Source organism: Protopterus annectens, chromosome 1.part1 (assembly GCF_019279795.1).
Source record: "Protopterus annectens isolate FY-2018-M chromosome 1.part1, PAN1.0, whole genome shotgun sequence".
In the NCBI taxonomy this organism is placed as follows: Eukaryota; Metazoa; Chordata; order Ceratodontiformes; family Protopteridae; genus Protopterus; species Protopterus annectens.
The window spans coordinates 850599457-850615372 of record NC_056726.1 but is presented as its reverse complement, the minus strand read 5'-3'; positions in this window follow the sequence as shown (position 1 = coordinate 850615372).

Genomic DNA, 15916 nt, shown 5'->3' with positions numbered 1-15916 from the left:
AGGTGACAATGCTAGCCACTGCACCACTTGGCCACAAGCTGGAATGCCAAAATGAAAATCAAAATTCATCAGTTTGCTTGGCCACCAGTATGGCTTACTGAAATCAGTGTGGGGAGATCATGCATTAATACTGTGTTAGAGAAACTAGATAACTACTGCAAGGTCATAAAAAAGTTGGACCACTAGTGACACTTTATGGTAATCCAATTTATCAGCAAACTAGTAGAATTTCAGTATTTCTCACAAGGAGATTATATATAAATTAAGTGATGTATGTAATAGTATTATTCTGTCATTGAGACCTGATGACTTCATATAACCTTCAGTGTAGAGCTTAAAAGTTTCATTAGACATCATCCCAACTCTCTGACAAAAAATATGACATGTTGTATAGTTTATAGTCTTTCATATGTTGTGCTATAAATTATGCAATTCCAAGAAACTTCACTGGCTGAAATTGTGTTTTACACTCTGTCTTCACCAGTAACTCACACTTGAAAGCTGCTGTAGCTTGTCTATACTATTTGCGGCAACAAGACACCCACATTCATTTTCACCTAAATATTATGCTTAGCTTTTAGCATGTAAGTAAAAAACTCACAAAGACGGTCTTAATACATGGAAATAATTGCAGGAGTTTCTGTTTAGACTGACTGTCCAAGTAAGTCATCAACACTTTGTCCATTTGACCCTTTAACTGCATTATGTTTTGCTTTCCCTGTTGTTTTTGGCATTGCTTACTTTCCAGAAGCCCCACAGGAGCTAAAAGGACAGAAGCTTTTATTTCACTGAAACATGAGTAAGATGATACAGTACTCAGTGACCTTCATTTATCATGCAACAATTTTTGAAACATCCACCCTCAATTGGAAGTAAGCCTTAGCCATATTCCCTTCTTGGCTTTTGACCTTAATGTCCTTCTTCACACTGATATCTGACACAATGTACAGTGCAGAAATAGATCTGTTAAAACAGCTTAGCTATTCTGGCCTGATTCTGAGAATTCACTTTGTGACAAAGTGCTATGTGGCAATTCTGCATGCAATTAAAAGTCAGTATTTTATACCCAGCTTTTCACAATATTGTTCTACTTTCTTGTATTCTTTCTTCTGAGCAGCTGTTGTCTTGCCCCTCCCCCACATTTTGATTAGTTTTTTTTTCTTATACATCACTGTGCGTTCAAACCTCATGCTGGATCTTTCAAACCTTTGTTGATATCCTTTCCTTTCATTTCGTTAATCTTTCTGCCAGTATACCAGTTCAGATAAACTGAGCTCTTTGTATCTCAGGACTTTGTTAACTGCGTCATTATCTGTTCATCTTTTTTTACCCATTGCCTGTAATCTTTCATCCTTACATGCCTTGTTACCATTAATTGTGTCCCTCTTCCCCTTCGGTTTGAGCAGCTATACTATTTTTATTATTTTCTGAATCATATAAGCTTTGCTGCATACCCATTTCTTCAGGATCACATTTTCTGCCATATTTCACTTTTTTAACCATCTTTGCTGACTTTCAATACGTGTGTGCATGTAAACACACATATATATATTAGATGTGTAAATTCATGTGTATCTATATCTATGTATACACACATACATACATATATCAGATGTGTGAATTCATGTGTACCTATATCCATATATGGGTGTGTTCATGCACATGTGTGCAGATGTGTATAAGGGTCCACTTCAAAATACTGACTTTCAAAATCCCTAAACTCAAAATACTGAGACCAAAATCTCTAAAGCTCAAAATATTGAAAACTCAAAATACTGAAACTCAAAATACTGAAAACACACAGGATACCAACACTTATTATATTCCAGCACAAGTACATACTGAAAGAAATAAAACACAAACCATATTACTCTTCTGCGAGTATAAGCAGGGGGGCAAGCCCCACTGTACCCCCCACACCCCCTGCTACTTAAATATATCAACTCTGAGATTGCACTTTAGTGTAGTGAAGTACAATCTTGGAGTTGACATATTTAAGTAGCAGGGGGTGTGGGGGGTGCAGGGGGGCTTGCCCCACTGCCTATATGTGCAGAAGAGTAATATGTTTCTGTATGTAGTTCTGCTGCAATATAGTTGTGTTGCTGTACTGTGCTGTGCTTCTTTCAATATTTTGAGTTTCAGTATTTTGAGTTTCAGTATTTTGAGTTTTCAGTATTTTGAGCTTTAGAGATTTTGGTCTCAGTATTTTGAGTTTAGGAATTTTGAAAGTCAGTATTTTGAAGTGAACCCCATATATATATATATATATATATAGAGAGAGAGAGAGAGAGAGTTTTCTCTTTTTGTGTTTTGTTCTTCCTTACAGAAAGTTTGATTATTCATATATATATGGGTCCGCTACACATGGTCAAAATGCCACAAAGTCAAAACCCATATGGCCAAGACCATATGTTCGACTTTTGAAATCCTGACCATGTGTAACGGACATCTCCATGCAGTGCGGAATGGAAATATTTCAATTTCCGCACTGTAGTGCGATCTCAGAGTTGGTAGAGGGTGTAGCCCACCCTGCTAATACTTAAAAAGTGTGTTACTGTTGTGTATATGTTTTATTTTTACATGTTCGAAACTGCGGAAGTCGAACATATGGTCTCGGCCATGTGGGTTTCGGCTTTCTGCAATTTCAATCATGTATAAAATATATATACAATAACTATCTCTCTCTCTCTCTCTCTCTCTCTCTATATATATATATATATATATATAAAATATATATACAATATCTATATCTCTCTTTATATATATATATATATATATATATATATATATATATATATATATATATAGATAGATATATATATATATATATATATATATATATATATATATATATATATATATATACACACACACACACACACACACACACACACACACACACACACACACACACACACACGCACACACAATAGCAGAATGTTCTGTCAAACATTATGGGGAATTTAAGAAAGCCTACAAGGATTATTTTCCATGCAGGCATAGTGGTACACTACTTATATGAAAGTAAGCAGGTTTGCGATCCAGGAAACAGAGCTGAGGAGCATGCATGAGCGTGCCAGTGCAGAAGTGTCAATGGCATGCAAATCATTTCATAAGCAGGTGAACTGCATGTAAATGAGGATGGTAGAGCAATCCAGCAAGAGATAATCAGTCCTGCAGACCCCATGTTGGTGTCAAAAATGTACACAGAAAAATTCTGTGTACAGAATGTTAAACAGAGAACATGAGGCTGTAAAAGTGCAGTAAGAATGACAGAAATAGCAAAGCAGACACAGATATCTGCAAAACTATCATCTGTGTGTCCAAAAGCTAATGGAAAATAATTAAAAATATTTTTTTTTAATAATCAGATTATGTTTGCGTAGCATGCTGCAGTGAGCAAACATACCGTTAAGAAAAAAAAATTTAAAGTGTCAAAATGAAAATTAGAAGTATGTGACAGTAATGCATTATAGGACCCCACGTGGAATATGTACAATGGTAGACTGCTGTGGTTGCTAACGAGGCAGGATCTGGAACTGTGTAGTTCCCAGGTTATGTGCACAGATCTCTATGCAAATGAGCTGGGGTTTCTAAATAGCACAAATTGGTATCCAGGTCTGCATATCCAACCAATGTAGGCAGAGAACCATGTTGGTGTCCACAGAAGAGGTAGCTGACATCAAAAGGGGGGTTTCTGCATCCTTTTAAGCACATTGGAGCACAGTGGCACTTGTTTGTGTGGCTTGCCACTCTGCTCAGCAAGGGGGTGTGTACACTGGCTACTAAGCTTTGTTTACCTTCAAGGCACATGTTTCATCATGTCTGAGCGTGTTTGCATGGTATGCCACCGTGCTAAGCATGACCTTTCATGGGAGTGTTTACAATGAATGCTGAGCATTGTTTAACTTCACTGTGAGTGTTTGTGTGGTGCACCACAGTGCTGAACAAGGAAGGCTGTTAAAAAAATTGATTGAGAAAGGCAATGAGATCTTAATTACTGATGACCCCTGTTCCACTTGAACTAGGGCCATTAACAGTCTTTAATGATGCACTTGGCAGGTGGAATGCATCATCGGTAGCCAGTCACAAAGGCTGCAACTAAAGCAGAGCATTATAAAGGTTGCAGAAACCCTACAATCTGATTTCACCCCCATACTCTGCACCACTGGAGTACAGACTTGGGACTTTTATCTGAAGAAATGCTAGGGGCTGCTGCAGGTGTGCTACATCTGTATGTGCTAGATGCTGAGGTCAATGCTGCTGCTGCTGTTGACCATAGGCCTAGACTGAGAAGGAGAAGTGTGTTCAGGTCCAGGGTAACCTTCCAGGGGCGACAGATTGAGATTGTAGAGTGCTACAGGGTGGACAGGGACATACTACAAGAACACACTCAGCTCTGCTGACCTCAACTTAGACCCAGAGGCAACAGAGAGGAATCCATCCCAGTGGAAACTAAGGTATGTGTAGCTCTTGGGATACTAGCTATGGGTACTTTCCCAAGACCAACTGGGGACATGATGGGGGTTTCACAGGCATCAGCATCCAGGGTTCTCCGCCAGTTCCAGGATGCCATGCTATCACATGCCAGTGAGCACATTTATTTTCCCCTCACCCCTGAGGAGAGGGCCAGCAGTATGCAACACTTCTACTGTGTAGCACACTACTCTGAGGTACTGAGTGCCATAGATTGCACTCATGTACACATCAAGGCACCACCCAGTGAGGAGGGGTAGAATCTCAATCCACTGCAAGGGATACCACTCCAACTGCCAGTTCATGTGCAATGCCCAGGGCATTATCATGAATGTGTGTGCTGGTAGCCCTGAAAGTTATCATGACTCCCATATCTGGCATGCATCACAGATGTTTGCTAGGGAAACATCCCACATGGCCATTTACTGGAGGATGCTGGCTACGCACTGGAACCATAGATGATGACACCCATCAGAAATGCACACACACCCACCAAAGAATACCATAAAGAGGCACACGCACAAACTAGGAACATCATAGAGCATGCGTTTGGGCTGCTGAAGTCACAGTTCCGGAGTTTCAATATATCTGGTGGAGTCCTGCAGTACTTTCCAGCCACATGTGCGCCCATGTTCACAGAATGTGCCATGCTACATAATATGATCCTGCAAAAACAGCTGCAGCAGGATCAGCAAAGGGAAGAGATACACAACCCCCCACCAGTGCCTAGGTCATGACAGCCACACTCACATGGGGACTCCGAGGAGGAAAACCCTGAGGTTGTCCCTGTAGGCAGACATAGGTGTGCCCAGAATGCCCTGGCCTTGGTCAAGAGACAAAGCATAGCACATGCACTAACAAACTAGGGCCCTAAAGACTGACTTCTTACTCCAACTTGCATACATATTAGTAAAAATAATGCCAGCCAGCTCACACAAGCTGTACTTCACCATGTATTGGCTGTGGACTGTGTGCATCAGAGTTGTCCCTGAAGTACAGGTCTGTCAAATGCTGCATTTGCAAGGTAAGTCACACAGCTACTCACCACTTGAACATGGTAGCATATGTATGGACATGCTGCATGTATGCAAGGGAATATAGTGGGCTACTGGGCTACTTGCAGAGAGCTAACATCCACTTGGGGCAACAGGTACTCTGTCCAATAGTATGTGCCCCATAATATTCACTAGGCCACATGGCTGGAAACCACACTACATTATTCAAGGGCGATGCCAAACAATGGGGTCACAGAACAGTTACACGACTGTGTATGCCAGCAGAGTATGGGCTGGTCGTCGTCCCCCCCCCTGCCAACTCATCAGTGTACCAATATAACTGCTGTAGCAGTATATTTGCAATGATATATCAGCAGACCACCCAATTCCAGGGCTGTGACATAGAGACAGAATCTGGCCACACACTCTATGTCTCACATAATGCAGGGGTGACAATGTATATGTATGTATGCATTTGATTATGTGATGAATGACACATCTCTGTCTGGCAGTCTGTGTGGCTCAGTAGGGTAGGGACATTAGCATGGGTGATGGTGATGATGGTTTGAATCTGGCAGTAGCCACATCTTTTGCATCTGAGGTAGTTGTATGGTGGTATTCCCACAGACTGTCATAACCCATCAGTCTGTTACCACAAGAAAGCTGGAAAAAGCCAGAGTGAATGGGGAACAAAGGGCCAAACCTACAGAAAGACATTATACATGCTCGGAGTAACCTAGACGGTGGCTAGTATAACAGCAGGTTGCAACAGGTCAGATGTAGGATGTAAAGTCCATCACTTAAATGTCTCAATAGTTACAACAATTCAGTGACTCCATTTTATAGTACAGTATTGGAAAACCACAGATGTATGAGGAACAGAGCAGACATATGGGGCAAAATGCTGGACATTCTGCAAAAACATGTACAGGGAGTGGTATGCAGACTGGCACCCCATGTGTGGTGTTACATCATGTAGCCTAGTCACATCATGCCTCTCAACCTCTTAGAGCAAGAAATCTGGCCAAAGTCATGAATAAAAGTAGGGCAAAGGCCCACAAATAGGGCCAAGTTTTAAATATTGCTCTTACAAACATAGAATGATGATAGAATAACAGAACTTGCATTAGCATGAATCTCCTGATGTGTATGGGGTCCGAAACTCAAATGTCTGTCATTATTTATTAACATCAGTCTTCAGTGATTTACCAGAAAATCACAATGTTATGTAAAATGGACACAAAATATGAGGCAACATTCTGGACATTCTGTGAAGCTCTGTACAGTTGTGAGGTATGAGTCACATATTAAGGTCAGCAAACAGCTGGGAATGCCTTGGACAATATCAGGGAAGTGCAGTACCATGGTAACAGGTGCGGCAGCCAATGGCCTGCAGCACACATAATCCCGGACTAGAGTACAGGTAGCTCTGGCCTGGAGTCACCTTGTACGTACTGACAGTCACACAGGGCATGCTCCTACACTTAGCTAGTTTGAGCCCAAGTCTGTTCCCTCTTCCGCCCAAAGACCTGCTATGTGGAAATATGTCTGTACATACATACATACATACATACAGCTACGTATACATATCTGTCTCTCCCTATCCCCCTCACGCTTGATTAGTGCATCTATCAGTAGGTGGCATATATATATATATATATATATATATATATATATATATATATATATATACACACACACATAATAACAAGATATATCTATAACTAGGTAAAGAACAATGATGCATAGACTCTCCACATATATCTATATAACACATTTACATAACATACACACACAACAACAGTTAAGGAGACATCCCTGTTATACACATTTATATAGATATGTGTGGGGATGTGCGAATGTCCCCACATACCCTGGAATGCTGGGGTTATCTACACTTACACATCACAACAGTTGTCCTATGGAACCAGACCAAGGACACAACAGTACGTAACCCACTCACCCACAGACACAGGTAGGCAGTTGATGTAATGTACAATGGGTGCAACGCATGCCTTGGACAGACCATATTGTCCCTGATCACATGTCCCCCTATCAAACTGCAAACAACCACATATGGCCATACTGGTAACTGTACACTCATAGAAGAGGTATTACCATGTATCCCACTCCTAGGACACTAGATACAATAATAGTACCAAGCAGTATCACCCTGCAGGCCACTAATGCTATCTAACACAAGGTCACTTTGCATACTTCACAAGTACTGTGCCTGCATCCACATATACAACAGACATAACCTGTGGCATGTGCGATAAGTACTGTGAGCTGTAGTGTGTAATATTAAATAGGTAGGGGTTTTAATCTCACATCATCCAACTTGTGTATGTATAAATATATCCCCTTACAGCACTACAGACATGCCCATATGGGCTATTTCTGTGCAGTGATATGCATTTTATGGCCCTGTGACTGGCTGCTGGCCTCTACATTGCCCTCCTCTACAAGGCCTGCTGATGTCATCCACCTTAAGAGTACTGGCTGATAATATCAGATAAACCCTGTGCTGTATGCAACAAGTACTGCAAGCTGTAGTGCGTAACAGTAGATAGGCAGGGGTTCTAACCTTACACCATCCATTTTGTGTGTGTGTGTGTGTGTGTGTGTGTGTGTGTGTGTGTGTGTGTGTGTGTGTGTGTGTAAATATATCCTCTTGCGGCACTACAGGTATGTCCATCTGGTCTATCACATTTTAAGGTCCTGTGACTAGCTGCTGGCCTCTACATTGGCCTCCTTTACAAGGACTGCTGATGTCATCCACCTTAAGGGTGCTGGCTGACAATTTAATATCAAGTAAACTCCATGGCACATGTGATAAGTACTGCAAGCTGCAGTGGTTAATAATAGTTAGGTAGGAGGTCTAATCTCACATCTTCCAACTTGTGTATATGTAAATATATCCCAGTGCAGCACTACAGACATACCCATCTCTGTGCAATGATTATGCATTTTAAGGCCCTGTGACTAGCTGTTGGCTTCTACATTGGCCTCCTTTACAAGGCCTGCTGATGTCATCCACCCTAAGTGTGCTAGCTGACAGTCTAATATCAGATAAACTCTGTGGCACATGCGATAAATACTGCAAGCTGTAGTGTGTAATAGCAGATAGGTAGGTAGGAGTTCTAATCTCACATCATCCAAGTGTGTGTGTGTGTGTGTGTGTGTGTGTGTGTGTGCGTGTGCAAATATATGCCCTTAAAGTACTATGGACACAGCCATATGGGTTATCTCCGTACAATGGTTATGCACTTTATGTGCATGTGACTAGATGCTAGCCTCTAAATTGCCCTCCTCCACATACACAAAACTGATGTCCACCACCTTCTACAGTTGTACATTCAGAAAAACCCAGGTGACATGTATCAAGGGTACCAGACCTTGTCACAAAATATGAATGCATGATTATGCTGACTGCCCCATTGTCCCTGATACACTGTTATACACATATGGATCTAGGCAGCCCTGCAAGTATAGTGCCTTACCCTGCTGACATCATATGTCTGCTGTGCTGTCATGCCATCCTGTGCCACTGTATTGCTGCCATGTGTCCATTGTTTAACCCCTCAGACACCTGGAATGAACACATACACAGGTCTGTGACACACCTGTCATTCTATAACTCTACCGCCAGTCTAACATCATGCAACAAAGATACACTAAGTTTTATGTGTAATCACGACACAAGCCAGCATACAATACTTGTAGTGGCCCACAACAAGTTCCATGGTGAAACAATGTTGCACTACACAAGTACATGTAAAGCAATATAGTCACCCTATGCATCAGATACATATTTGCATTTCCCTGCATTGATGTCATGGATGGCAGGGATGTGGCACAGGTATCATCACATGCACAGGTTGTGGTGGGGAGGTGCCAGAGGCCTAGGCTATGACAAAAAGGTGACAGCATGTGTGTGAATCAGGAAGGGGTGTGGGTTAGATGGGCTATGCAGAGGAGCTGTGTCTGCTTGTTGGTGATCTGCATGCAACAGTGGTGTTTGAGTGTGTGTGTGCACACAGTCAAGCCCAGTGCACATGTTTATGTTAGACAGCTGTGGACCGTATATGGTAGAGTGGACAGTTCAACATCTCTGGCAACAAACACGTGAATTGGCACTGCCAGGAGTAGCACTGGCACCACCATGCCCAAGGTCAGATGCTGTGCCAGTACCTAACAGTGACTGCAATTTGCTGGAGCTGTGTCCCACAAGGGATTGCCCAGGACCATGCACCCACGGCCTTCCACATTGTGGTGTGCACAGCACATTTCCCTCTATAGCACTGTAGGTACTGCCAGTATGGGAGTGTGACTATGCATGGCCACGTGAACTCCCAGCAGATGGTACTGCTGACCTTCGTCCACGTGTCTGACGCCCAACTCTAACCAGATGTTCCAGCACAGACATCATGCTGTCAAAGACAGACATTGTCTCAGCCCACCATCTATCCACGACAGCAGGGAACCAATCCAGGGTGTTCCAAATGCAGTGGAGGCATAAATATAATTTCACCATTATGGAAATTCATCAATTCTTATTAAAATAAGTAAGATCACCAAAGTAAAGAAAGTACAGAAAGAAATATATAACTAAATAACAGCTGGCAAGGTCGCTAAGGTCGACCAGTAGTTTGGCGCTTGCCAGCTGTTATTTAGTAACAGCTGGCAAGGTCGCTAAAGTTGACCTGCAGTTTGGCGCTTGCCATCTGTTATTTAGTTATATATTTCTTTCTGTACTTTCTTTACTTTGGTGATTTTACTTATTTTAATAAGAATTGATGAAGTACCACAATGGTGAAATGATATTTATGTATTTTCTTAGGGGGAGAAAGTATTGGGTATTAAAAAAGTGTGTGTTTCTTTTAAATAAACTGAATGTAAGTAGTAACACCCATTTGATTTTGTCATGCGACGAGGGCTTTTTAAACAGGTTTTTTTAACTCATACAGTATTCTGAAGAAGTCCGGATAACATCCAGATGAAAAGCGCTTAAATTTTATCGTTATTGTTCGTGTTTGGAATTACTTGTGGAAGTTTTTACAACTGCTCAGCATTAAAAAGTGTGTCCCAACCAACTATAATGTGGAGTCGGCACCTGTGTTTGTTTTCTTGAAGTAAGTCGTACTTTGGTCTTGTTTGTGTGGATTGAGTTTTGCAACAGGAACAGCTTGGCACACTATGAACATGGAGACGCCAACTCAATGTAAGGAGATGGAAGGAGGTAATTTGACTCAATTAATTGAACTTATGAATGAGCGGTTGGAACGCTTAACTACAAAGGTTGACCAGATTTCTGATGTGAATGCACGGAGCCCTGGCACTTTGAACACTGTAAGGACTCCCATACTTTCAACTATTTGTCCGGTAGTGGCCGAACAGGAGCAACGAGTGGGTTCACTGCATGACAGTGGAGTTGGAGCTAACAATGCGGCAAATATGGTTAACCAGAGACAATCTAGTATATCAAATAATGGGCTTCTAATTCCGGGTTTAAGTGCTACTCAGAACATTACAAACTAGTTAAGCAATGAATTAAACCTGGATAATCAACAAGAACATTTTAACACAGAAGCCCAAAATGAGACAAATGTGAGTATTAGTGAAAAATTGAAATTATTTGATGTTAAACTTCTAAAAGTTAAGAAACTGCAGTTAGAACTCAATTATTTTGACAAATGCATTAAAGAGAAAATAGTACCAAAGGGCTTGAGGTATTGGCAATACCCAACAGGCCTATAATCAGGGTCAGACTTTCATAAAGAACTTGTGGTACTATTTAACAATCAAGGGTTGGAACTACTTAAATGCATGTCAAAACACTATCAAAAACTAATTAACAACCTGGCTAATGACATTCTATTGTTGGAAGCTGATATTAAGGCTAACATTACATTTAGTCATTATCAGTACGACTATAATCGTATTTTTACTAGTATAGCACAACAACTTGAAAGGCTTAAAACAACAAAAATAAAGAAACTGCAGAGAGATTTGAAGGCATATGGAGAGGGTACTGCTTACCCAAAACCACCAATTTCACAAGGGGCAGGATACCCTCAAGGGAGGCCTAACCAAGTAGCACCTTCTAGACCAAGAATACCCCATGACCAAGAAATTCCATCAATATCAAGGACTAACTGGAATCAAGGCCAAAATGGTAATGACAGTGGTAACTATATCAATGCAGGAGTGGACTTGGATAATTTTCAGACTAACCCTAATAAAAGGGACAGTTACCCACAACAACAAGCCCAACAACAACAAAAACCACAACAAAAAACTACAGAGGGGGGAGGGGGAACATATGGTCCTCCAATGTATATTACCCCCAAAGAACGTACAATACCCGCAGCAACAAGAGGAACTGAATTTAGATGACAACTTACTGATTAGACCAGCAGTATCATACCATTGTAGACTTGTAGTTAACAAAAGAAGGTGACTTCAACATCTACAACTACACAGAGTATGACATTGACAGTGTCCTTGCTGAGTTATTTTCTAAGGGTTTGACATTTGTGCCAAGAAACAAGTATGACTTGGCTGACTTGTTGATTGACTTTAAGTTATTCATACGGAAGCTGAATCTGGTTGTGTTGTTGGGTAATTCAACATTTAGGCAAGATGAACTTAGGGTTACTAGTACCTTTAACCCACCAGTAAACACATTGATTAACATGTTTGAACTATTATGTGTACATGAATTTAGGGAACTTTTGGTAAAAAATAATAATAGGAAAAGGAATCCAAAGGAATATAACGTGTCTGTGGAAGAAAGATTGTTACTAACATCTTTCTGCAGCCTTCCCATCTGGTTGATGAAACCTGATAAGGGGGTGGCCTGGTGATGATGAATTCTGAACATTATGTAAAGAAAATGTTAGAAATTTTAGAAAAAGATGCATATGAGGTAGTAAGCTTGAATGAACTGAACATCGCGTATAATAGAACTAGAATGTTTATTAATGACTTGTTTATAGATGATATAATAGATGCTCAGCTCAGTAACTACCTCACAATGCTATCAACTAGACTACCCCGTGTATTCAGAATACCTAGGGGACCCAGGATCCACCAATGAGAGCATTGGTGGATGCAAGGCAATCTATTACATACCTTTGTGCAAAGGTCGTAGACACAATACTTAAAAAATTGTGAATAAAGAAAAACAAATTTGTAAGGATTCATGGTCCTTCCTAGAAAAAATCAATATTATAGAGTTTAGGGAAGAGCTGAATTTCCTTACAGTTGATGTCTGTGACTTTTATTCATCTATCCCACAAGATATGCGTATTGAATGGGTGCTAGACTTTATTAGATCTAAGGGTGCAACCGACAACGACTTGAGACTAGTGGAGGAACCTTTGGGTACTATCTTAAAGAATAACTTCATTACCTTTGATGACAAGTTCTATCTCCAAAAATTGGGGTTGCTATGGGTTCCCCTCGTGGAGCTAGTTTTGCGAACCTGGTGATGGGATACTGGGAAAAAAATTGTTTTCAGCAGTATGTGGAAGGAAAGAATAGTGTTCTACACAAGATTTTTGGATGACATCTTCCTAATAGTGAATGGTGATTTCCAAATAGCCAAAAAACTGGTGGATTATTTTAACAATACAGTAATGTTTTTGAGATTCACTATGGAATTCCAGGAACATAAAATCCACTACTTGGATGTGGAACTTGAGACAAACACTAGAGAACAAAGATACATAGCTAGGATTTATAGGAAAACCACCTATTCAAACTCATTTTTGCACGATACTAGTTCTCACCCCTTACACCAGAAAAAGTCAGTGGTGAAGGGACAGCTCGTAAGAGCTGCAAAGATGATTACCCTGGAAGATGATTTCAGGGAAGAGTGCGAAAAGTTGAGAAATATGTTTTTGCACAGGGGTTACCCTAACAGTTTCTTAACCAAGGTGATTAATGAAGTGCAATTTAAAAGAAATGAGGGTACTTATAAACCTCTTTTAAGTAAACAACATGTAAGTGAGTTACTAATGGTTGAAACACTTACCCAACAGGAAGGCAATATTGAATTAAGTAACACTGATGTAAGGAGTAACCACACAAACACCTATTCACTTACATTAATAATTACATTTAGCCCAATAGCGGAAGAAATACAAAAAATAATTAGGAAATTTTGGCCCATAATGTCTATGGATGGGGAAATTCATAATAAATTAGGGAATTACCCTAACATTACCTATAGGAGGGGCCTGAACTTAAAAAGTTTATTGGAATTACCATCGAAGCCAACAAAGACGAATGCAGGCATGTACAGATGTGATGCATGTCATTATTGTAGGTATATCGATGTAGGAAATAGATTTTGGATCAGGAACAGCACTTACTATGTCAAAGACAAGTTCAATTGTAATAGTAAGTTGGTAGTTTATTTGGCACAGTGCCAAGGATGTCCGGCTTTCTACATTGGTAAAACCGATCACAGATTATGAGAAAGGATATACGAACATAATTACGCTATCCAGAAGCATAAATTAGATAATGCTTTAGCTAGACATTGTGAAACTAACCAGGACCATTATTTTAAATTTAAAGTGATAACCCAAATAGCATCACAAGACATCAAAAGGTTAGCTGAAGAGAATGTGGTCAAGTTATTGCTTGAAAATAGTGAGTTGTGTTGACAGCTTAGACTTGATGCGTGTAATTACCTGGGTTTAAATGAAACCTACTCTATAGCATGTGTATTGAAATTAAAGAGTTTATTAAGACGAGTAATGGAATATAAAATACAAAAAATAAAAAACAAAACATATTTTTATAGTGTTATTCCTGTACAAATAGATATAAATTCATTTACTTTTGCTTAAGTAGGTGTAAGGTGATAAAACTTACTAAGTGTTACATAACTCTGTTAAGAATTTTTAGATTAAAGTTATGAATTTAAGTTAAAACAGGTTTATCACACATTAACTACCATTGTAAACAATTACTGTTAAGGTGTATGTATTAAGAGAGCACCCGCGTTTGGATCTAACAGCCCCGACAACAGAAGTTACTGATGGTGCTGTTTGGTAGATGTAGATATATATATATATATATATATATATATATATATATATATATATATATATATATATATGTACATATATATATATATATATATATATATATATATATATATATATATATAGTTCTTTAAACAACTAGCTGACAGGAGTAATACTTTGGTTAGTGTTTTAAAAAATGCCTTATTGTTAATTACATGGGTTTAACAAACCTACGTATTAGTGGGTATTTGTATAACCGGAACAGTTGGTTATAGTATACTGTAACGGTTATCTATATATTTTTTAGTGGTTTCAATATAGTTTGAGGTAATATTGGAGTTTACTACTTTAATTAACATAAAGGAGTTTTGACATTTATTTGTTATAAACTAGAAATGTGTGTGTTAGGAGGTTTTCCAGCCGCTAAGGTTGACCTGCAGTTTGGCGCTTGTCAGCTGTTATTTAGTTATAGATTTCTTTGTGTACTTTCTTTACTTTGGTGATTTTACTTATTTTAATAAGAATTGATGAATTACCATAATGGTGAAATGATATGTATGTATTTTCTTAGGGAGAGAAAGTATTGGGTATTAAAAAACGTGTGTGTTTCTTTTAAATAAACTGAATGTAGGTAGTAACACCCATTTGATTTTGTCATGCGACGAGGGCTTTTTAAACAGGTTTTCAACTCATACAGTATTCTGAAGAAGTCCGGATAACATCCAGATGAAAAGCTTACATTTTATCATTATTGTTCGTGTTTGGAATTACTTGTGGAAGTTTTTACAACTGCTCAGCTTTAAAAAGTGTGTCCCAACCAACTATAGTGTGGAGTCGGTACCTGTGTTTATTTTCTTGAAGTAAGTCGTACTTTGGTCTTGTTTGTGTGGATTGATTTACCACTAAGCCATCTAAGACAGGCTTACTGCTGTAATCCCTATTCCCCATACCTCCATCCTCCCATCTGTAACCTGTTATATGTGGAAATCTATTACATAACTGGTGCAGTACTCCTTTGCTGAACTTTGCTTCAAATAATCTTTTGATAATACACTTTGTGTGTGTGTTAAGTCCCATACAGCCCTGTTCCCCATAACCAGCTGCTTCCCTTTCTAATGTTCTGCTCATTAGCAGTTACTTGCCCCTGCACCACTCTGTGGCTCAGAATTGCTAACTGCAGCCAAAACAGATGTATTGCCTTCATGTAGGCTTTGGCCCCTGTCTTAGATTTTGAGATGGACATTACTGATGTATGGACACTACAGTATCACATAAGGTAGGTACAAACATCATCCACAGTAGAGATTTATGACGTATGTCCACAGTTTTGCTGCATATGTGTGGTCAGTGCCCCATACCCAGTGGCGGCTGGTGACTTCAAATCACAGGGGGGCTGCAGGA